The following is a 25317-nucleotide window of genomic DNA, read 5'->3' as shown; positions in this document are numbered from 1 at the left end:
GTAGAAACAACCCAGCAGCGATCTTTGTTGGCGCAAATGCGGACAGACGGGCACACTATCCCACATTCTATGGCACTGTCCTAGGATACAAGCCTACTGGGACTCTATACTACCTTTGGTTGACCACTTATACCAGACAGAACTCCCCAGATTCCCTAGCTACATTCTGTTAGGACTTCCCACCCTCTCACATTCCCACTCAGGTCCTGTAGGGGGAGGGCGCTCCCCCTAGCTCTGGGGGCAGCTAAGCAGGTTCTCCTAGCAAAATGGGGTACGGAGGACATTCTAAATTAGACTGGCTGCACAGACTGTGCAAAGTGGTAGGGATGGAAAGGATCACTGCTGGTATTAATCACACATTGCCTAAATTTGATAAGACCTGTGTGTCCACTGTGGCATACCTATCCTCTGAGTTCGTTGAGCTTACTTGCCCTCGGTACTTAAGGATCCTGCAATTTCGCACTGCTCTCCCTGCAGACACGCTGCCCGCTCCGGAGGAGATTCCATCCTAGATCGCTTGCAACAAATTCAATAAAAGCGATTTAAACCATAAAAGAGAAAAGACCAGTCAAGAGTATCAAATGCCTTCTCAAAGTAAATCATTATGAAGGCTCAAGGATCAAAAAATGTGTGCGTCTGTGCAAGAGCAATGTGCACTCTGGATGCAGTGCTGTGATTGCGAATGAAACCACACTGGACTTCAGCAGAGATCTTAGTCTCTGTGTTCACTAAGGAGATGGGGCAATAGGATAAGCAGAGCTCCTGTGGGCACCCTGATTTAAGAATAACCGGATGGCAAGGCATCCATGTGTACAACTTCTTGGTACATATTTGGAAGGTGGTGGAACAACAGTAATTTGAATTTAGTATAGTAATTAAGGGGCAACCCATCCAGGCCAGGTACTATTGCCTGGACACAAGTCACATATGGCGGGCGCAGGTTCGTCCCCTGTGATAGCTTGATCCAACATATCCCTGTCTAGCGAATATAGGGTTGTGTGGTAGGTAGTTATCAATGAGCGGCACCAGTTGCTGTCAGAAATCTCCCACTTAGTATATAAGGTTTGGTAGTAGGAAACATAGGTAAAAGCCACCCCCATTACAGTGTCAGCCTCACTCCCACAGTATGCACTGGACAACTGTAGCCCTTTCCATGCTCATGACGGCTCCACGCCGTCATGAGCCACGGGCGGCGTGTGCTCAACTGCTGCTCCGCCCACGTTCCGCCTGCGCGGCACTAATTCCCCGCCTGTGCGGGCGAAGTAGTGAGTGGGCGGGGTCATGACGGCTCCACACAGTCATAAGCACACCCCGTCCGTGACTCATGACCGTATGGAGCCATCATGAGAAAGGGAGCACCACGCCTACCCCCTAGCCCCGCCGAAGAGGCTAGAGAGAGTGTGTTTAGTGGTCAACCGGTATAGAAGCTTCTATCTCCCAATTCATAAACACATCTGGTGGAGGCAATCCATATTTGTCAGCACGGATTCTAATTGTTATCAAGTTGGAGCTGGAGAACCGTCTTGTGAGTAGTCAGGCACTAATGCTCAATTTTAGCCTCAAGGTTAGAAGTAATACGTTTTTTTTCTTTTTCTTTCCCCTTCAAAAATGTCTTCACCATAACACAGAGTACCCTTCCCAACTGCCTGGTGGAATCACAGTTTATATGTTGATGAACCAAGACTCCTCCCCATGGGGATTCTGCTGTGCTCGTACCTGCTCACAGACTGGGACTGCAAGCCTCCCACAGGCTTTGCATCACAGCAAGACGACTCGAGATGGAGGCATAGACGGAGCCTGGGATAGAGTTGTGCTGAAAGCTCACACCTGGTATTGTGGTACCAGAGGTTCATTTCCCCGCCCTCACGATACGTTCTCTCCGTGGGGATAGCAGTCGGTTGGCCGGCCCCAGCCTACAGGAAAGACGGCTTGACGGCCTGAAAACTCCCCCGACCTCTTAGCCACCCTACGGTCACTGATGCACTCTTCATCATGCTGCTGTCACAACTGTGCCAAACACTGGGGGGGGGCGAATTTAGGCGCAGAGCAGAAGTCAGGGGTACACGCAGGTTCACAGCGTTCACCCACTCTTTTCACAAGGTGGATGCCGTCCCCCCTACCAAGACGTCGGGCCCCACAGAAATTTGCCGTACTTCTCCAAGGGGGTAATTTTCAGACACTGAGATGTTCAGCAGGGCATGCACATTATCTGCTTTTGATAACCAGCAGCAACGTGCAGGTGAAGCGGGAGAGGGCTTTTTTAATTCACCTAAGCTGGACCGAATTTAAGAGGCCATCAGGCCCCTTTTTGTTTGAATATTCTGACTGAAGGAAGCCCGGGAACCTCCCACTTAAATGTAAATCCCACAGAGGGAAACAAAGGCACACAGCTTATCTCTTCACAGGTACTTAAGAGAGGCAGCATTTGCCTTTGTTCAGTTCTTGTATGTAATAGATGCATGCACTGTAAAAATTTCAGGTGTGTTCATCTGTCCCAGTATTTACACAAATAATTTCAATAGCACTATTTTATTTCTTCTATAGCTCTATGCAACCTAATGCAGGGTGTCAGAGCTCTTTACGTAACATACACATTATATATTGACAATAAATCATGTATATGTGTAAATCAATGTAGAAGATGAGTTACATGAGATGAGACAATGAGGGAGACAAGGCGTAGGAGTCACATATCCTTCATACCTCACTTTGGTCTTTTAGAAGGATTACAATTTATGAACTGCAGGTAACAAAAGGATGTCTGTATTAAAAGCAGTAACCCCCTTTACTATCTACATAAAATAAAAATCTGTCATCTTCGTTTTACATGATGTGCTTAGCAGGAGACACATTAACCTTCTAAACTACTTTGATTCAAATCTGCGACTTCACAAAGCACAGGTCTCTCCCAAAAATGCATTAACCTCTAGAGATATCTCACCATTATTACTATTCCCTGAGATTTACTGGGCACCTTCACAACAGATGCCTTAGCCCAATAAAATATTTTTAAATGTAGGCTTTGCAACCAATTAAGCAGAACAGATCTCTTGTCCTGCTTCTCCTTGTTGCCATAATCTTTGTGACATGGTTTAAAAAAATAAAGGTATTAGTTGAGGCCCAGATTTTACGTTCGGATTGCACCACTTTTTTGGCACATCCCCAACGCCAAATTTCATTTGTTAAATCTCGTAATGCACTTAAATGTACTCATGATAGCTGATAATCGTGTGGGAGGTGTTAATATCTGAAGTCACTTCTTGTGATGTCCCTTCCACAAAGGTCCTTTCCTTTGAAGGCACATGCAATGTCACATATCGTGACATCATGCACTGTGAAGGCACGTGTCATGATTTCACTTGGGTACTGACAAACCTGATTAGTCCCCCCACTTCTTTTTTTAGGGCTTTTGCTCTGGGCACATGGCAAGGTGGATAGGTGGTTGGATTTGGTGTAAATGGGTGCAAGTGGCACGGGGTTGGTGGTTGTGGAGGGCCCAGAGCAACATTTGGCATCGCCACGCAGTGTCCCCCCGGAATTATCGTTCTTCATGCTCTATGCTTGTGCTAGGGCTTTAAGTGGAACGGGTACTAAAAAGCAGGTACCGAGACGGGTCCCTATCAGGCTCTCCATTTTTGCCCTCACCATCAGGGCGAAAAAGAAATTGTAACTCTGCAGCAGGACCACCCTACACTGCCTGTGATATAACTTCAAAGAGACTAGTTATAGTTCTTGCACAGTCTCATTATTTCAGAACCGAAGCATTTTCAATATTATAAACAACAAAGCCATGGTTGTTGCTCCTTTATCTTATGCAACTAAGAACCATTGACTTAGTCAATAGTCCGGGCTTGCTGTAGGTGTAATGTTACTTGTTGTATTATGTGTCCCTGCTTCTTTAATTCCATAGATTCCGTTCTTCTACGTTTTTATTTTGAATATGAGTCCCAGGGCAGCAGAAATAGCCAAGGCCTATAGATAAAGCTTGGCATTCGTGGCCGATCGGGGATGGGCAAAGAAGGAAAAGGACTCTGTCTTTTTCTGGTTGCCCAGAGAATACAACAACAGTGTCCACTTCTGCTATGCGGCTTCAGCTGCCCCCCCCCAACCTCTCTTTCTTTCTTACTCTTAATTCCTCTCTTTCTGTCTAGCAGCTTCTCCTCACACAGAAAAGTTTCTCACCCTCTCTATCCTCCTTTCATTTATTTGTTCTCCAGTGAAATTGAGCCAAACAAGAAAAACACTTTTGCTGTGAATGTTGTCTTTTTCTGACATTTTTCTATACCAAAGTGCAGCCTCTGGAATAAAAGTTTCAAAATATGAAAAATAACTAAATAAAGCCATACCGAGTGGTAGTAAAGTGGCAAGATTGATTTAGTTCACACGAAAACACATTTGCCCCAGTCTACAGAGTTTGCCAGTGAAGCACTACTTTTGTTTTCTGGTCTTTCTTTGAATATCATTGTTTACCCTGGCAGGGAACTAGTGCACCACTCCTGGAGGAAGTGCAATGTGTGGATTGGAAAAAAAAAAGTGTACTGCAGATCGGTGTTCAGGGAGGTGGTCTTTTTTCCATACTGCATAAGTTTTGTAAGGATATAAGCAATGGACATTGAAATGGGTCCATTCCGTGCCCTGTAGTCATGTCCTTAACTGATTTCTGAATAGTAAGTATAAAAGCTTTCAAGTAACCATGTTGTTCCTGCTTACATTTCACATGTTTTACTTAATTTTGCATTCCCTATGAGTGTTTCCTTTTTCCAGGATGTTGTTACTTTTTTTTTGTAGGCAGCATATTGCTCGTCTAGTGCATAATTTCAATTGAGCCGCATTGATGTGTTATAGCGGGGCACAATTGAATTGTAGTTGAAGGCAGTGCGACTTCCTCTCCGTTGGGCAGTATGGTGTTCTGTAGGGGAGAGGATGTGGCACTATGGTCAGAGCTGCCTAATTTGGAACTGGGGAACCAAGTTCAGCCTTTATGACTAGCCCACCAGACCACCCACCTGAGGAAGCACATTCCCATGCTAGACCTTAGAACAGGGATACTCAAAGTGCGCTGTTAGAAATGGAATTTCTGGCTAGCTGAGACGTGCGTCATAGCGAGGCAGAAACCACCACTCTAGTCAGGATAAGGAAGTTACACTTCGAAAATAACCCCTGCTCACCTCCTTGGTAGCCTGGCATGAGCAGTCAGGCTTATCTTAGAGGCAGTGTGTAAAGCATTTGCACATAACCAACAGTAATACAGTGTACACACTACAAAATGACACCACACCAGTTTAGAAAAATATCAAATTTTTATATACTTAAGACAAGACCAAATACAATTAAAAAAGAATCCACAATACTATACTCCAAAAACTTCACTTATCAAAATATGCTTTTCAAATATATGTCCTTAAGGTCTATAACTCCGTCCGGGGCTATCGCGGCGATGTGAACAACAAATCCAAAAACAGTTCTGGCTGACTGCTGGGTTGCAGGCCAACCACGGTGTCGGGAAGACCCGCAAACAATACCTTTCAGAGATGCAGGGCGATGGGGCCCTTGCAGTCACTCGCGTTGCAGGTTGAGCTCCTTTCTGATGGGATTCGGAGAGCTGGTGCCAACAGGCGTCCGGTGCTGTGGTGTGAAGCGCAGCGGTGCGGCGTCCACAGGTTGCGGTGCGAGCAGCGGCTCAGTGGCGGCGTCAGATGGCGTAGTCGGTGAGACCAGGGTTGCGCTGCGAGATGGAGGTGGGTGTCGTCACAGTGCTAGCAGGTCACAGTGCAGGGAGCTGCGTTGTCGTTGCAGAAGCGCTGTTGTCGGCTGACGAGCTGGAGTCGATGGGGCTGGCATCGGTAGGCCAAGGCTGCGGTGTGGGATGAGGGCGGTGCGTCGTGTTAACTCACGAGCGGTGCCCTCGAACCACGGTGCAGGCTGTGGTGCCGATTTCGGAGGGAAGTGGCGGCGTCAGGAAGGCTACGGCGTCGTCGTGTAGCAAGGTGGTGCAGAGTGCGGTGCCCACAGGTAGCAGTGCGAGCAGGGGCTCGGTGGCGGCATCAACAGGCATCGTCGGTGAGACCAGGGTCACGGTGCAGCGTTGCGGCGGTGCCCTCTGCAGTGCCAAAGCTTCGGCGTGAAGCAAGCCGGTGCGAAGTGCGGTGCCCACAGGGCGCGGTGCGAGCAGCGGCTCAGTGATGGTGTCAGCATGAGTCGTCGGTGAGACCAGGGTCACGGTGTGGCGTTGCGGCGGTGCCCTCTGCTGTGCCTTCAGGATACAGGTTTGGCAGAGTCGTCGTAGATGTTGTCTAGGGGCGTTCTTTGCGGTGCAGCACAAAACACACAGTCCCCAGTGCTGCGGGTCGAAGAACCTGAAGTCTGTGCTGTTCCTCATTTGTATCCAAAAATCCTTTGATCTTTCAGGCAGAGGGTGTCTGTGTAAGGCCAGAACCAGTTGAACCATCTCTTGCGTGAATTTCTGACAGGAGGTAGAAACGGCATTGTCAGAGGCAGACCAGGCCCTTTGAGGAGCAAGGAGATTCTCTCCCTCTTCCCCCCCATCGCAATCCAGGTCTGTTGAGCCCTTTCCTGAACTACCTAGACTATTAGGGGCCACCTCTCTCCCCAGCCATCTGTCGTCCCAAAAAGCAGACAGGCAATCCACATTCCAGCAGAGGCACACGGGACGACCAAGCAAAATAATACCCACTTTCTAAAAGTGGCCTTTATGAACTCAGAATGAAAAGGGCACCATTGCTAAAGGCTGCATTTTTAGACGCTGAGTTCAGGCATACCAAACTTCATTCACTTATACCTTTTTCGAGCTACGTACGTGGGTGGCACAATGCGTGCTGCAGGCCCACGAGCAGCTGCGGACTCATAAGACCCCGGCTCTCGCAGTGCCCGTTACTGGGGGCTGACAAGTGAGTCGCATATCCAATCATAACACAATTTACCACAGGAGCACCAGCGCTTTACTACTGATCAGCAGTGCGAAAAGCATGCAGAAACGTTATATAAGGAAAAACAGAGTCAAAACCAAGAGGGCAGAAAGCAAAAACTTGGGGGAAACACGCCAAAAGATGCCAAGTCTAACAGCGGCCCTCCTGACTTTTAATTACGGCCTCCTGATGAGCAGCAGCACTGGGCTGTTTACTTGACAGTGCAGGAGCATTCAGTAAGCTGTGAAACGGACACAGTTTATTTGCAGGTTAACTGAACTAAAAGTAAAGAATGTTTTCTAGGCAACTTCTCTTCATCATGCATCTGCTATGCATCCCCAAACGAACCTTTCAACACCCGACCCTCTCCTGCTGGCATTGGTGCGGTCCTCAGGAAGCCAAAGACAATACTTTGTGGCCCCCTGTTAATTTGTTGTGAGTACAAATGCCTTAGAAGCTCCACAAGATCTTAGAAGCCCTGGTGTCTTAGCACCAGCAGGTCGACCCTGGCGGTGACAAGTGTGGGTTATCCTTGAAGGCTTATCCAGCACAATCCCTACTGACTTTCACCTCCACTCTTGCGGGCAGGCCAATGAAGCAGCACACCCTAGAACAACAGTGACTGCCACAGAGGTCAGAGGACCCTTTAGAAGGGCCGTCTCTAGGGCGGTACAACATGTGTGACAGCACCAGGCACTGACTTTGGGTGGGGCATCGTGTTTGCAAGTATATTATGGTTTTAAAGGTGCTTGCTACCTCCTTTCTGGCCTCGCAATTTTCAGCAACAATAACAATTTCATGATAACAATGGAGATTAATGTTCTTCCTAGAAAGCAATCAGAGTTTTGTTTAGTGGAAGTTTTGACTCATGGAGCAGTAGCACAGAGGGTTAATGTGCCTGCTGCAAAGAACATGTATCATGCAGATCAAAAAGTGCACATAATGTAAATAGTTCAGTGGGTTACTGCTTTTGTCAGGGATCCTTTTGTTAAGTGCAGTTTATAAGTCAAGAGAACCCCCCAACCATGGTATTACATTTTAAATTCTGAGTTTGTGTTTCTCCAGACCAATCACTAATAAACTATACGGCCTACTAGTATAGTTGTCATGCGACTCCTACAGCTTGTAGTCCTTAGTCTTATGTAACATGTTCTATGCAGCGATTTACACATGTATAATTGATTGTTTCTGTGTAATGTGTGTGATGTAAAGTGCTCCGACACCCTACACTGGTATGAGTGGCGCTGTAAATCAAATTAAATGAATTTGAGAAAGAGAGTGGTTGTGGAGTCTTGAGGGGCACTGTTAAAGGGTGGTAGTGAGGGAATCCATGGCGGAGGTGATCATTGGAAGGCACTAACAAACATTGTTGCACAGGGCGCCACCAGCGCTAAAGCTGGGACTGCCATTGAGGCCAGTCCGCCTCACCCATTGGTACCTCCATTAGCTTTGTTTCAGCAGTAGCAGCTGCAACTCACCAGGGATCGGCAATGGAGGATTTGCACGCACACCAAACTAAGACCACAAACTTCATGGTCTCCTCGCTTCATTCACAAGCACTTTTAACATGTGCTGCCTGCTTTAGGGCCACTGGAATTATGCAGCAAAGGAGGACAAAATGATGCCCCAGTGTTGACTAAATTATGCAGGAAAAAAAGGCTGCATCGTAATAAAGTATATTTTCTGATATTTTAGTATTATGACATTTGTACAAATGCTAAGAGTCTCTGGAAAAATTTTGCCTTATTAGTACTACTGTAACATACAAATGCAGCAGTGAGAAAGGTGATCAGTCGACCTTTCCAATGGGCCGCCCACTTCGCAGCAACACAACGTTTGATCCGTTTGAGCTACAGACAATTTATTAGTTAAAATTGTCAGATTATGCAGCAGATCTTGTATTATGTGGCAAATATGACAGAGCCATAATTATATAAAAACATTGCCAACTAGTCTATTTTACCATTCATGTTTGAACTGCTCTGTGAAATAAGGGAGGAGAAGTGCTGATGACAGGAACTCCACGGCTCGGAGACAAATGTTTTGGGCTTCCACATTGAAGCCTATTTGGGACATTCTGTGATTGGAAACATATCCCACTTTGTGAGTTTATTGTAATGTCAATAACTGATATTAAGCCTTAACCAGTTTAGTGCAGCGGCAATTCCACCGAGGTGTGGACGTTCGATCGCAAGGGCGGGGACTTGTCGGCCAACGGACGTGCGCAGCACTACCGAGGTAGTGCTTGCAATGGACGTTGGCCGACGAACCCACTAAAGGGGTTAAATACTCATGTATATCCATTGGTTAAATTAAATAACATAATAAGCTGTAACTGGGCAGTGAAATGTCAACAAACACTAAAAATTGAGATGTTTTGAGCATTCTGGCCACACCTCTGACTCCGCCCACTGATCCAATCCTTGGGTTACTCCCGCCCTCTAATTCTCCGCTCACTGTTCCCCTACTTTCTTTTCCCCCACTTCGACCACTGGTTACCACTATGGAAGGTTTTCTGACTCTGGCTGTTTCAGTAATATCTAAAGAAATTAAGTTGGTGGAAAGGAGGTTATCGTTAACTAAGGGTAGCCCCTTGAATTCTCCTTTTGGCCATTCTTTATTGAGACATCTAGGAGGGAGGAGGGAACATCTGGTGTTTGTGCACAGGAGTCGTCGAGGGTACAAGGGGGCCAGGGGGCTTGAGGGCCCCTCTTTTGGATTCAACTCCCACTCGCCCCACTTGTTCAACCAACAATCTGAGAAGAGACAAAAGACTGGATCCTGGGAGCCTTAATACTTCCGGAGTGTCCTGGGTTGATCCCATTTTGTTTGGTCAACCGGGGGTGCCCACCTAATAGAGATTTAACGAACAAGTTACTTACCATCAGTAACAATATATCTGTAAGAGACAGATTAGTTATAGATTCCTCACCTTAGAATTACCCCCAGGCGTCAGACTGGATCCAGAGAATTTTTTCCTCAGCAGTACCCCTGCGCGCCATTAGGTGGCATCGGTTGACTCCGCGCTCGTCGTGGTCGCTGGAATGACATTGCGGTATCTATTTAGATGCCGCCATTGTGCGCTGGCGTCAGTTCTTTACACGACATTCCGCGCCAGAAGCGCAGAACTATGCAAGACACTGACCACTGGTACACAAAAACTAGGGCCCTGAAAGGGAGTCCCTTACCTTAGAAGTCAGTTTGCAGAACGGGGAGGATGAGTGGGGCGCTGAGGAATCTATAACTAATCTATGTCTCTTACAGATATATATCGTTACCGAAGTTAAGTAACTTGTTCATCTGAAAGAGACAATTAGTTATGGATTCCTCCCCTTAGAAAAAATACCCCAGCAATACCAACCCCGGTGATGGGTCTGCGAACCAAGTTCACACCAGAAAGTCCTGGAGAACTGAACGGCCAAAGAAGCAGTCTCTCCGGACTTGGCTGTCCATGCAGTAGTGTTTGGTAAACGTGTGCAGGGAAGCCCACATAGTTGCCTGGTGTATGTCAAGAAGGGGGACTCTATGTCCAAAAGCAGTAGTGGCTGCCGTTGCCCTGGTGGAATGGGCGCGCAACCCCACTGGAGGTTAGTTTTTTGCTAAGGAATAGCAGATTTTGATGCAAAGAACTACCCATCGGGAGAAGGTACATTTTTGCACGGCCCAACCTTACTTGGCGCCTACATAACCAACAAAGAGCTGTTTTTCCGCCCGGAATTGTTTTGTGAAATCTAGATAGAACAAAAGCACACCTTTTGGATCCAGACGGTGGAGCCTCTCTTTCTCTTTTGAAGGATGCGGAGGTGGAAAGATGGTGTGTAAAGTGATGGTCTGTTCTATATGGAAAGAGGTATCCACTTTGGGAAGGAAAGAAGGCCTAGTGCGAAGGACAACTTTGTCCGGATGAAAAACCAGGAATGGAGGCTTAGAAGCTCACTCACCCAGCGAGCAGAGCTGATGGCAACCAGAAAGGCAGTTTTAAGGGTCAGAAGTCTGAGAGGACAGTTATGAAGCGGCTCGAAAGGAGTGCACATAAGGTAAGTGAACCAGGTTCAAGTCCCACTGGGGCATTACGAAAGGAGTAGGAGGAAACAAGTGAGTAATGCATTTAAGGAAGCGATTTACAATAGGGGTCTTGAAAAGAGAAGGCTGGTCAGGCAGCCGAAGGAAGGCCAAAATGGTCGAAAGATAGCCTTTGAGAGTGCCCATAGAAGAGCCCTGCTAGGCCAAAGAAAGAATGAAGAGGAGTACCTCTGAAAGGAGGGCAGAAAGGGGATCCACAGCCTTTGCTGCGCACCATGCCACAAACTTGTCCTATCTGCAGGCGTATACCGTTTTGGTGGAGGGACACCTGGCTGCCAAGTTAACATTACAGACTTCGGGAGGAAGGTCGAAATCTGTCAACTGTCGCCGCTCAATCTCCACGCAAGGAGGTGGAGGCTGGGCAGGTTCAGGTGGAGGACTGTCCCCTGCTGCTGCGACAGAAGATCCTCCAGCTGAGGATGTAATAGCTCATGATACCAGACTCTTCGTGCCCAACCCGGGGCCACAAGAATGACTTGGGCCCAGTCACGCTTGATCTTCTTCAGCACTCTGGGCAGAAGTGGTATAGGCGGAAAGGCGTATATAAGACCGCAATTCCACTCGCGACACAAGCGTGGCCTATTGAGTGCCGCCTTGGAAATTCCGAAGCGTTGAACTGCTGACATGGTGCGTTCTCTTTGGTGGCGAATAGATCTAACCAAGGGTCTCTCCACTGCTGAAAGAGACCTTGCACCACCTCTGAGTGAAGATGCCATTTGTGATCCATCATGCACCTGCGGCTGAGTTTGTCTGCCCTGGCGTACAGAGAACATGCCAGGTGTTGACCCATCAGAGATATGCCCTGGTGTTCCAGCCATGTACAAAGGTGGACAGCCTCTTGTCATAGGGTCCACAAACCCACCCCGCCCTATTTGCCGCAGTACCACATGGTGGTGGTGTTGTCTGTGAACATCTGCACTACTCTTCCCCTGACAGAGGGAAGGAATGCCTTTAGTGCAAGACAAAACTCCTGAAGCTCCAGAAGGTTGATATGGAGTCCGGACTCCACGGGAGATCCGAGGCCTATGATCTATGCCTCACCCATGTGGCCGCCCCAACCCAGCAGAGATGCATCTGTCACCACTGTGAACCCTGGTTGGGGAAGGGAGAGGGATCTGCTGTTGACCCAATCCCGTTTGTTAGCCACCACTGGAATAGATGTGCAGTGCCCTCCGAGATCTGGACGCAATCGGAAAGATACCCCTGATGCTGTGCCCACTGAAACTCCAGGTCCCACTTCAGAGACCGCATATGCCGCCTGGCATAGTCCACCAGCAGGATGCAGAAGGCCATGAGGCCCAGTAGCCCCAGGGTCATTCTGACCGAAACCCGGGATAGAGGCTGAAAGATCAGAATCGTAACCCAAATATCCCGTAGTAGCTGCTCAGGAGGAGAAGCCCGAAACTGTGCAGTGTCCAGAACGGCTCTGATGAAAAAGAGCTTCTGAGAGGGAATCAGGTGGGACTTCGGCACATTGATGGTGAACCCCAGCGAATGCAGGAGGTTGGCCGTAGTCTGGAGGTGGGAGACGACAGCCTGGGGCGAGCCCGTATTCAACAGCCAGTCGTCAAGATAGGGGAAGACTGGAACCCCTGATCTGCGCAGATAAGCTGTGACAACCGTCATCACTTTTGTGAAAACCCGAGGGGCGCTGGTAAGACCGAAGTGCTTATGGCCTACAGTGAACCGTAGGTAACATCGATGGGCCGACAGGACGGGGATGTGAAATAAGCGTCCTATAAGTCCAATGCTACCATCAATTGCCAGGGTCAAGAGCAGACAGGACATGAGGCAGTATCAACATTTTGAACTTTTCCTTCCGGAGGAAGCAGTTGACGTTTCGGAGATCCAAAATAGGACACAGGCTCTTGTCCTTCTTAGGCACCAGAAAGAAGTGGGGATAACAACCACAAGCTACTTCTGGCGCAGGAACTCGCTCAATGGCTCCCTTGGCCAAGAGGGCCATAACATTCTGTTGGAGAAGGGCCAAGTGATCCTCTGACATGCGATGTGTCTGAGGTGGCATGGATGGAGGCGTAGTCTTGAAGGGGAGGGAGTAGCCCCTTCGGACTATCTGCAAAATCCACCTGTACGACATGATGTTGAGCCAGTGGGGGAGGTGATGGCGAATCTTGCAGCTCACTGACAAAAGGTGGCCCAAAAGGTCGGATTAGGAGGGCTTGGAGGCTGCTGCAGAGGGGGTGCTGGTAGACGGGCCCGCCCGCTCGCCACCAGACCCACGACGATGGGTCCCACGTGCCCGTCCGCACAGAGGCTGAACAGCTTGCGCAGGCCTGTGGCTCTGGGCAGGACGTGGTGGGGCACCCCTTCCGTAGCCACAAAAGGGGCAAAAGGAAAACTACACTGGGTGAGAGGTGTATGCGACGCCCAAGGACCTGGCCGTAGCCCTGGAGTCCTTAAAGTGCCAAAGCACGTTGCCTGCCTTGTCGCCAAGCAAGCGGCGGCTATCAAAGAGCATGTCCAAAACCGTAGCTTGGACATCACCCGAAAAGCCAGTAGACCTCAACCAGACGTAGTCTCTAAGGGCTACCAATGTGGAAACCGTTCGGCCTAGTGAGTCGGCAGTGTCCAGCCTACATCGGATGGCGAACTTCGCTCATCTTTCTCTCTGGCAACTGCACAGGAGAACACAGCCTGTGCCTCCTCCAGGCACTGTGGCAGCAGCTGAGAAACCATGTCCCACACCGAGTGGAAGTGACGGCCCAAGAGACATGAGGTGTTGACCGACCGCAGTCCCAAGCTGGAGAAAGAAAACATCTTCTTCCCAAGGTGGTCCAGCTTCTTGGATTCCCTATCAGGTAGTGCTTTAGGGAATGTGCCCTTGGAAGTCGAGGATTGGACTACCAAGCTCTCAGGGATGGGGTGGTAAGAGAGAAAAATGGGGTCGCCCAGGGCCGGGCAGTAGCTTTGTGCAATCATTCTATCCATAGGAGCCCCTTTGTTGGGCTTGGACCAAGTGCCCAAAAGGATGTCCGTGAGGGCCTCATTGAACGGCAGTTTGGGCTCTGAAGAGGCCACTGCTGGCTGAAGTACCTCAGTCCGGAGGTTAGTCCTGACCACCACCACCATAGGAAGCTCACGGTTTAAGGCCTCGGCTGTCCTACCCAACACCACTGCATAAGATGCACCCTTCTCCATAGGCACGGTAGGGGAGAATGTGTGCCAAGGTCTTTGGAGGTGCCCAGACCACTGGCATCACCAACTGCTCTCTCCAGTCCGGTTCCTTTAGCCTGTCTGCTAGAGGGTCCACAGACCCCTCCCAGTCCTCCTCACCCTCCCCTGGTAGCCCCTCAGGGTGATAGGAAACACCAGGGTAGAACAGGGGTACAAAAGTATCAGTCAGCGCTGGTCATGACGTAAGCAGACGGTGGTTCGGCTCCGAGTCTACTTTGAGGGGGAGGCTCGGGTCAACGTCGGCTGGGGACACAACCGGCGTCCGAGGGGGGTAGGTGTTGTCACTGGATTTGGTGCCGGAGGACATGTTGCGAGGTCGACCGGCGCCAATCTGGATCTAGGCCTGGATCCTTGGGGGCCCTGCGGCACCGAAGCTGCCGGCATCGAAGGCCTAGAGCCCCCAGCCAGGTCTGCGGGCCCCGAGGGCGCACCAGCGGAGTCGGACTGCCCATAGATGGAAGGTAAGGCTTCGTAAATGTTGCAAAGCTGGGCAGGCATCGCTTCGGCTCAACAGGCTCCGCGGGCAGAGCCGGATGACTACTTTCCGCTTTCTGCGTCGGCCGATGGATGGGGGAGAACGCGAAATCGATGCTTCTTCGCCTACTCTGTGTGCTTCGACTTACCCGAAGACGAAGACTTCGATGACGAGGGGTGGTGGTGGCTACGTGACCGGAGTAGACTGCCGGGCCTCAAGAAGCTTTCGAGACTGCTCCCGCAAAGACTTCGGGTTCATGGGCCGGCAGTCGAAACACAACTTTGGGTCGCTCTCCAAGCACCAAAAGGCACATGAGGTGCGAGTCATTGACCAACATAAATTTGCGACAGGAGTCGTAAGCCTTGAAGCTGGTCCGATGTGACATCCCTCCGTGTACCAGGAGTCCAACGACTCAAAAAGGTGTTAGCAAAAGTCATAAAAAGTGGCGAGGTACCGCTCAGTCCGGATCTGCGCTGGCTGGCGTGGAAAAAGAAAGAACTATCGTCAGCGCACGAGAGCGATGTCTAAATAGATACCGCAACGTCATTACGGCGACCATAACTGTGGCCTACTCGTTTTAAAATAGGATCTCATTTTGTGCGAATTTAATAATCAACGGTGACAAGAACTTCTACCAAGTTAAAAGAGCATCCACACGCACATTGAGACCTCTACTAGTTTAACCCATATATGTACTAATATCATTATTACCATTAGTTGCCACAAGACCATATTTTTATAATCATGCGCAGATCAAATGCGCAGCAGAATCACTGTCAAAATATTGGGCTCAGACCTATCCAGGAACACACGTCTCACACGCACGCCACTCGCTCTCAGCGCATGTCAAATAGGACGCGCTTGAGAGCTCGGGTCGGCATTCACCGCGAGGACCCGACGGAGATAGATGGCCTAACAGACACGCCCAACTAAGTACATAATCCCGCCCACCCTTCATTTGAAAGGATCTGCCTAGATAAGACTAAGTGATTGTACACCAGTGCATGCGAGTATTTTCCTCGACTGTAATTATACAACCACCTCGTTCTTTTAAACAAATCACTTTGGCAAGGATGTTAACACTCTGTTCAGCGGACATCAAGCACCTCACTTGTCACAATGGGCAGCCTAACCCTTGCCCACGAGGCCTTTTACCATAAGATGTCAAACGGAAAACTGGCTCCAGCCTAAGCAGGTCGCATTACGAAGTACCGGCGCTTAACAGCAACAATGCACATATCGTCCTGGAAGTAATCGTGCCACATTGGCCCACTTCTGGCTCTAGTCCAGTCTTAGGCGGACATCAAGCACCTCACTTGTCACAATGGGCAGCCTAACCCTTGCCCACGAGGCCTTTTACCATAATATGTAAAACGGAGAACTGTCTCCAGCCTAAGCAGATCGCATTACGAAGTACCGGCGCTTAACAGCAACAGTGCACATATAGTCCAGGAAGTAATCGCGCCACATTGGACTCTTAGATCGAACCATAGAAAATCTCTGACAGTCCCTAGGATTAAACGGGCACGTATGGGTGGCCGACATTTTTCACTACATGCTGCAAAATTCTGGAACCAGCTCCCCGACTCCATTCGGTTGAAACCTAACTATCTCAGCTTCAGGAAATTGTTGAAAACCTTCCTTTATCCCTGAACAGTGAGGAATGACTAGGTGTCTTAATGCGCTGGGATGCCCCCGGGTAGCCATGCGCTATATAAATGCGGATTCATTCATACATTCACATTGGCCTCCTTCTGGCTCTAGTCTTTCGCCATAGTTATCGTATGACTCAATCAGGAACGATATTACTTACTAATTCACATCAATCTCCAAACGCCGCTTATTCACAAACTGAGCACTTATTAGCCAGAAGAGCATGTTTTTAAAGTTCCACCTGGAACACACTAATAGTCAATCACAGACAATACTCGAATAATATCACCCCATGCACAACCATTCACCCAATAACATGCTTGAACTGATAGCAGTACTGAGATCTGACCTATCACTCCCTTAGGCAATCGCCAAGGCGGCCCAGACCCGTAAATCTTCCCACCGGCTGGTGTAGGAGAATCAACAATACAAGGTATGATGAGACCCAATCACTGTGGGGACATTAATAGTAAATCACCTTAATTATGTATGCACTAAGGTTCCTATCATACATTAATTATAGAACCAGTGAACCAACAGCACCACATGGGCTTGTCGGCTGACAAGCACCATCAGCAGTAAAGGACCAGAGGAATCATACACCTAACAACAAGGTGGGACCAGTAAGGGTGCCCCTTACTTTGTTTTTAACACTGACCTATAGAAGGCCCTGACCCTATGTTATTTACATTTATAGGCTGTCCAACCCCCTCTACAGTCCTGATGAAGACCCGCTCTAGATGCACATAAATTAGCGCATCACCACTAGGGTCAAAACGTCGACGCACTTTGCTATATATCCGACTGCACAAAGTCCAATAGGAACAAAAGAAACAATTTAATCCCCAGAGATTATTGTGATTAAAGTAGATAGTTTGAAAAAATGTATCTTTATGTATACATGTTGTGTTACCTGTAACCGTCAGTCACAAATCACGATCTATACCCCTTGTAAATTCACTGTATATGTGTTTTTTGTACATTGGACAGCATACCTAATGCTTTATTGATTTAAGATGTATGAGAAAGTTGAATACTAAAGATTTACTTCCTCCTCATTGGGGTCAGTGTTCATTTATTTGTTTATTTCATATGTACCTTTCATGGGAAATATAAGTACATTGATGTATTAAATACTATGTTCAATTGAAATGTTTCTCCCGACAGATAGGGCCTACAGGCAAGGAGAATGATTACCCATGGGTTAGCTCAGTGCCACAGAAAGTTTAGACAGGAATTCAAATGGATTCAGAGAGACATAGAACTGGCAAGTACCCCTGCACTAGTGGGCCATTGTCCAGATTCTATCGTCGTAAGCAGGGAAGGCCAACAAGGTACTAATTAGGCTACACTGGCTTTAGACATTTTTTTGGGGTTATATCTTTTTATTGAATTTCAAGAGAGCAAATTACAATGCCGCCACGCAGGGCAGCGAATAATCGTCAAATAATCAAACACAACAAACCAAAATTGATTGTACAACTCACAATTATCCTAAACAAAGTAATCGCCACACATTACCCCAATCTCACAAATCAAAGGATGTGTGTCACATCTTAATACCTTTAGCCATCCGTTGTTGTATCGCTTTGGGCCTCATTACTAGATACTGCCTCAGTGGTTTGGATGATGACGGTAGCTCTTCTGTATAAAGCTCGTGATTTTCTTTGCACAAGACAATATCCCTTATCCAATGTTCAGTGCGTGGGGCCAGTGAGCTCTCCCGGGTTAGTGCTACACGTCGTTTTGCCAGTAACAGAGCAACCCTCAGGAATTTCTCCACTGCGCCCTTCATTTGTGGCACAAAACACAGCAAGCAGACTCAGCTTAGACATGACCCTCAGACATTCTATTACCTCTTCCCAGCATTGTGTAACAAGATCACATTGCCATGCCAGGTGCCACAAATCAGCTTCAGAGCGACCACATCTTTTGCACCCACTATTGTCCCAGAGGACGATTTTATGTAATTTAAGAGGTGTATGATAGACTTGGTGAAGAAATTTGAAATGGATGATTCCGAGATTCTCATTGGGGGTTAGTTTGCCAGTTAATTCACAAATGTGCTCCCAGTCTTTCGGTGTCAAGTACCCTGGCTTTAGACTTGAGGGTGGGGGTGGGTGGGGGGGGGGGGAAAGGCTGTGTAGGAAAATGGCATTCTCCGAAGGATCACACCAAACTTGTTGCCTTTCTCCTATTTTTCTGACCACCTTTTTGTTAGCCTTAGGACTCTGACCAGTGCTAACATGCATGTGCTCTCTCCCCTAAACCCAGGGCCTGTAATTTAACTGCTACTAGTGAGCCTGCAGAACTTATTGTGCCACCCACATAAGTAGCCCTGTAAACATGTCTCAGGCCTGCCACGGCAGAGCCTGTGTTTTCAGATTTACTGCCACTTCAACTTTTGCCAAGCCTTAAACTCTACTCATATGTCACCCTTAAGATAGGCACTAAGTAGCCATAGGGCAGGGTGTCGTGTATGTAAAAGGCAGGACATGTACAGGTACGTACTTCATGTCCTAGTAGTGAAACACTTACATTTGTTTTTCCCTACTGTGAGGCCTACACCACTCAGATTAGCACTGGGAATTTCTTAATATACTTTTAAGCTGTAATTCCTGATCAGAAAAGAGTAGCTGCATCATGTTTCATATTGTTGGAATGGTAATGATGAACCCTCTTCAATGGTAAAGTTGGATTTAACATTACTATTCTAGAAATGCCACTTTTAGAAAGTGGGCATTTGTCTTACCTTACAGCTCTGTGTGCCTGCACCCTGTCCCCCAATACAAGTCTCGGGTGGGTGACAGGTACACTTTGTGCATTCCCTCTAGCCAGCCACAAACACAGTCCCCAATACAAGTCTCGGGTGGGTGACAGGTACACTTTGTGCATTCCCTCTAGCCAGCCACAAACACAAGATGGGTAGGCGTGACAGAGAACTCATATGCATTCTGATAGCTCTTCCTAAGCACAAAGAGAGGGGGGCTGACACACCTGAATAGGCAGTGTCCTGTTTCTCACACAAAGGGCTGATTATTCCCTACTGATCGTCTGGAGCCAAGGCTGAGAAGAAAGAAGAATGAGCCTGCGTGCACTTCAAAGATCCTTCTCACCCCCACTTCAAAGGCACAACTGGGTATAAGTACTGGGGCTCTGGCCCTGCAAAGACAGTACACCACTGGACCTGTGAAGAACTCTGCCAGGAGTAAAGACGGCTGTACTACTAAATTTCCACTCTGCTTTGGTGCTGCTCTGGAAGAACTGCTTTTCTGCTTTTTCTTTGCTGTGCTGCGCTGCTGCCTGCTTATCTCTGCCCTGCATAGGAGAAGGACTGGACCCATCTCAAGTGAACACAGAGCGATACCAAAGGCTTGGTAGCTTGCACCCTGTTTAGAATTCTCAGGGCCATCAAAGTTTCCTTCAGCAGCACCTGTACTCTGCCATCTAGGAGTCCTGCCCTGCCAGGTGGTGGCAATCCAGTCCTGGGCCCTTGAAAGTGAGTTTCTGCTGCGCAGAACCATAAGAATCAACGCAATGCCAACTTTGCACCAATTGGAACAGACGCATTGCCTTTCGACGGAGCTGATAGACGATATTGCTTAGATGGACTGCACAGCTCGACAACGGCAGACAAATTCAGCTCTCCTGCATCGTGAAGGAGTTTGTAGGTGAAGCCTTCATCGCCTGCGTGGAATTGGAACCGAAGCATCGAGTCTTCGATGCTTCCTCCATCTAACTAATTGCTTTTCGCTTACTCTGCTTGAGTCCTGTAGCTGGCCTGCCCTCCATCGCAGGTTGGCCTGAACTCTGGATTTACCTTGGTCTAGTGTGACCTCAGGCAATCCTTAAATGCTTTTTTTTTCTTAGTCTACATTTTGATTTATTCAGAACTCCAGTCCTACTTATTAGATTTTTGTCGTTTTGGTCTAATTTTACTGATAGAAATATTATCTATTCTTCTAGCCCCGTGTGGAGTATTTTTTTGGTGCTTTGATAGTGTTTGTGTGTGTTTCACAAATACTTTACAAATTGCCTCTTTAGATAAACCTGACTGCTCTGTGCCAAGCTACCAGATGGGGAGCACAGGTTATCTTTTAATGCGTATCTAGCTTCCCCTGACAAGAGTCGTGGTTCCTGCTTGGACAGGTGCATACCTCTGCCAACCAGAAACTCTAGTTCTAACACATACGGTTTAGGTCGGGGTCATGGAGCGTGGGTCTTTGAACCAGTCGATTCAATATGCTCATCTATTGGGGTCGACGTCAGAATACACGTCGATGGTGCCAAATGTGAGAACATGGATTATGCCAGGAGCAAAGCCGGCTTTAGTGCTTTTGATGCCGGGTGCGACAATCGTTTGGGGTACTGACGGCAGATTGAATAGAGGCCCCCTCAGATCTGTGGGGCCCAAAGGTGCTTCAGAGGAATCTGATGTGGCACCAAATGTAATTCATGGACAACCTTCAGTCGCTGTGGAGGAGGGTGAGGGGGGAGGGTTTGGTTGGTACTGATGTAAGACCACCATCGGAATTGGCTCCGCACAGGAAAATCAATGAAGGCATTTTGAAAGAAAGGAATTTGTCAAGTGTGTGGCTACTCAAAACATTATACTGAGTGCAAGGTAAAAATAAAGTGCTAAAGACTAATCAGCGAAAAGCCAGGTCTTGAGTTTCTTTCTAAAAAGCCCCTCCTCTTCCATTTGATGCAGTTCTGAAGGGAGCTTGTTCCAGGCCAGAGTGCCCAGGTGGGTGAAGGACCACTCTCCAGCTTTAGAAAGAAAGACCCTGAGGTCTGCGGCCAGATGGCTATTCTAACAGGATATCCTGGAGGACAAATAGCCCAGACTAGAATGATCCAGAGCTCTGTGCATCAAGAGAAGGGTTTTGAACAGAATGCACTTGTTCCTGGGAAGCCAATTTAGGTGCTGCTAATGTGTAGAGACATGCACCTGTCTAATGGAGATTAAGCACAAGCCAAGCAGCCGGATTTTTTAAAGTTTGCAATTTCCTCACTAAGTAGTGTGGAAGACCTGCATACAAGGCATTGGCATCGTCCAATCTGGACATAATCAAGGCCCGAACAACTGTTATCTTTACTGGAACAGAGAGGACATGCAGAATTTGTTTTGTCATACACAAGAGACTAAAACACCTGCCAACAAACGTGTTGATTTGATTATGAAAAGTCATGTATTTATCACCATTAACACCCAGGTTTTTGACAGTATCAACTTGTAGGTTGGGCAGGGAGATCCCATCAATCCAATGTACTTGCAGATTTAGGTGGAAGTTGTGTCGAATCTGAGAACCTCTGCTTTTGGTGCTAAATTTAAGTTGGGTGGTATTTATCCAATCAAACACTGCAGAAAGACAGGGATTGATGGCAACCAGCTCAATTCACTGATCTTTCTGGTAGGATAAGACAATGTGTGTGCTATCAGCATGAGAGATTATCTTGGCCCCAAAAGATTCAACCAGGGCAACGAGCAGAGTGAATTTGAAGCTGAACATTATGGGGCTAAGGGCCGAGCCCAGTGGCAGTCCAACTGAGATACCTCTGCAACCAGGAGAATAAGAGAGCTGCCAAACGTCTTGACACACACCGGCAAGGAAGGATTTTATTCACTTCCTGACCGTAACTCTAATGCCTAATGTAGTGGAAACTACTCCATATCCTAGAGGTGCCCAGGGCATGGCAAGATAAAGAGAGATCCATGCTATGAGTTTTTTGTGCTTCTTGTGGCCCTTCTTGACTTATCTAAGTCTTGGGACTTTGATAACGGGGCCTAATGAGAGTACAATTGAAATAAAAAAAAAATGAATTTTTTTTACCTCTGGAATTTGGCGATATCTGTCAAACACAGTCACAATAGAATTTAAACCCTGTAGTTTTAGTGGAAGACATTGTCCACACACTTGGGAAGATTTGAGGGAAACACATCTCTGTGAAGAGTGACAGGATTTGAATAAACTTCAGATCCGCATAGACTGGCAAAGAAAGAATGGAACTGATGCCAGCACAGAGGTGGCGCATACAAATTGGGGCCAGATGTCACATCCGGAGCAGCAAGACACCACCTATCGAAGTGCAAGGGAATTGCTGCAAACTTTGCTGGCTCCAGTCGGACGCCTGGGGGGAATTCAAAAGATGAGCAATCTTCAGACAGCTGTCTTTATCAACAAGAGGTGCACATTAAAAAGGGAACACTAAATTCAAATTCCAGTGTAGCATCACAACTGTTGGTAAAAATCAACACTGAAAACCTTTAAAAAATATCACAACAGGTGAAATAAATAAAGAAGGCTGATCCAACAACTGCAAATAAGCAGAAAGAGCAGGCAAATAGCCTTTAAAACTGCCCAAAGCAAGTCCTTGCTGGTCCAGAGGAAAAAACAAACTGCATAACTTCGGACAAGTAGGTTAGTAGTGGACCAATTTGGCAGGAGCCTCAACAAGCCACTAATTTGTTTCAATGTCTAGCGCACACTGATTTTGTGGAAGGATCCCTCACCACCAAGATGACATCAATGAGCTTAGGAGGAAAGTCAACTGAGGCCAACTGTTGCAGCTCAATCTCACAGCATGTGGACCCACTCTGACGACTTCCACAGCAAGATTGCCACTATCTACAACAATTTCTACCCCTTACCCACTGCTTTCCACCTGAACAACTTAAACCATCCAGCGCACACCAGTCGAATGATCACCACCTGGTCTCCGCTCACCACTCAGACCACTACGGCCATCATGTCTTCCATACACTCCAGGGTGCCCACTGACCTTGCCCCACAGACTATTCAACCTCAGAACCAACCCAATCAGTACGGAACTCTCCAGCATCATCAGCACCTCCAGCTTCACAGCAGCCTTCCCGGACAAGTGGAAACATGCAGGATGTCAGACCCCACCTAAAGACCCCCTCCGCTGACACCAGCAAACTAAAAAATGATCAATCTATATCCCTGCCCCACTGCCTGGCCAAAGTACTCAAGAAAGTCAACAACCACCAGCTCACCGAATACTTGGAACAAAACCACCTACTCAACGCCTCACAGTCAGGATCCCATGCCAACCACAGCACTGAGACCACGCTGATCGCTGCCACAAAAGACATCAGAACTCTCCCTGACCACGGAGAAACTGTGGACCTAATCCTCCTCGACCTCTCTGCTGCATTCGACACAGTCTCCCACCACACCCCCATCAACAGAAACTACAACATCGCATACAACAAAACGCCCTCAAGTAGATCGCCTCTCTCTTCACAGGACTCACACAGAGCATATGACTGCCTCCCTTCACCTCCAAACCCTAGCACATATGCAGCGTCCCCCAAGGATCATCCCTCAGCCCCACCCTCTCCAACACCTACACAACCCCCCTTGTAAATGCTGTCAGATCCCATGGCCTCAACATAATCTCCTATGTAGATGATACTCAACGAATTCTCTCACTCACTGAGGACTCCGTCAAAGCCAAAACTAACTTCTGCGACGCCATGACCAATATAGCCAACTGGACTCAACTCTGACAAGACAAAAGTGCTGATTCCCGGAAAGAACCCCTAGTTTGGGACCACAGCCAGGGGCAAGCAGAACTCGGACCAACATCTACGCCAACAGACCTTGGACGCAACCTAGACATTATCCTCAACAGCAAACTGACCATGCAACGATAAGTCAAAGAAGTCACCTCCTACTGCTTCCACACCCTCTGCATGCTCTGCAGGATCTTCAGATTTTTCCCAGTCAACATCAGAAAGACCGTAACTCAGGCTCTCGTCACCAACCACCTCGACTATGGCAACGCTCCCTATGGTGGCATCTTCACCCAGCTCCTGCTCAGAAGACTCCTAACCAAGTAGAACGCTGCAGACAGATTCATCCTGGATCTCCCCAAAACGGTCCAACATCAACGCCCAACTCATAAACCTCCACTGGATCCCCATTCAGAAGAGAGGCCAGTTCAAAAATCTCACTCATGCCTACATAGTCTACACAATCTAGGACGGGCCTACATCAACCATTAACTCAACTTACATCTACCCACTAAACATCTTAATTCCTCCGCACTTGCCCGCGCGCACACCCCGCATCTGTCGCCGCCGTGTCTACTTCTCCTATATCGCTATCAAGACCTCGAATGACCTGCCGCTCCACCTCTGAACAGCACCCTCCTTGGCGGACTTCAGAAAGAAACTCAAGACTTGGCTTTTCGATGGAGACTTGGCACCCTCAGCACCCAGATGCCCCTTAGGGGTGATATTGGTATGCTATACAAATGCTGGCTGATTGATGTGGACGCAAACTGCACAGACTCAGAGCACCCTGCCCTGCTGCTGGGACAAAACACCCTCACTAAGTGGCAGCTTGATCGAAGGGCAAATGCTCATGCCCAGGTATACCACACTCTTGGCCCAATCCGGTGCCACTAGTATAACTTGAGTTCAGTTATTCCTAATGGACTACAGAACACCGGGCAGAAAAGAGAGTGGGAAGGAGGGATAGAGGAGTCTCAAACTCCACTCTAGGCAGAATGAGCTTCTGAAAAAAAAAAACTTCTAGGGAAATCCAATACACAAAAGTGTTAACATAACGCTTTTTCGTCAGGTGCGAAAAGATCATGCCAAGTTCCTCTCCATTTATGGAACAGACTCTGTGCCTTCTCCGGATGAAACTTCCATTCATGGTCCACTAAGCGTCAGCAGCTGAGTTTGTCCAGACGGTCAATGGATTTCGCAGGTGGGGAAACCAACTGGCGGTATTTCTACATGTCACTGTAGTCTCTGCTATAGGATTAGAGTCTTGGCAGAGGACAAGAGGTAACTCAGGATCCATGTCTGGTGGCGCGGAAAGAAAGGAACTGATGTTAGCATGTGCGAGTGGCACCTATATAGGCCCTGTATGTCATTTCCAGAGCGGAACATCATCAGTGCAGAGCCGCATAGTGCCACTTACCAACCCGTAGAGGTACGGCTGAAAA

General features: G+C 48.0%; 1 protein-coding gene across 1 annotated transcript in view; it reads right to left on the bottom strand.

The window, feature by feature from the left end:
- Positions 1–25317, bottom strand: part of LOC147685431 (heme oxygenase 2-like) — a 197143-nt gene that overhangs the window by 113269 nt on the left and 58557 nt on the right. The gene's annotated exons all lie outside the window — the stretch shown is intronic.

The sequence above is a fragment of the Lissotriton vulgaris genome, chromosome 10 (assembly GCF_964263255.1).
Source record: "Lissotriton vulgaris chromosome 10, aLisVul1.2, whole genome shotgun sequence".
Taxonomy (NCBI): Eukaryota; Metazoa; Chordata; class Amphibia; order Caudata; family Salamandridae; genus Lissotriton; species Lissotriton vulgaris.
This window is presented reverse-complemented; position numbering and strand designations above follow the sequence as displayed.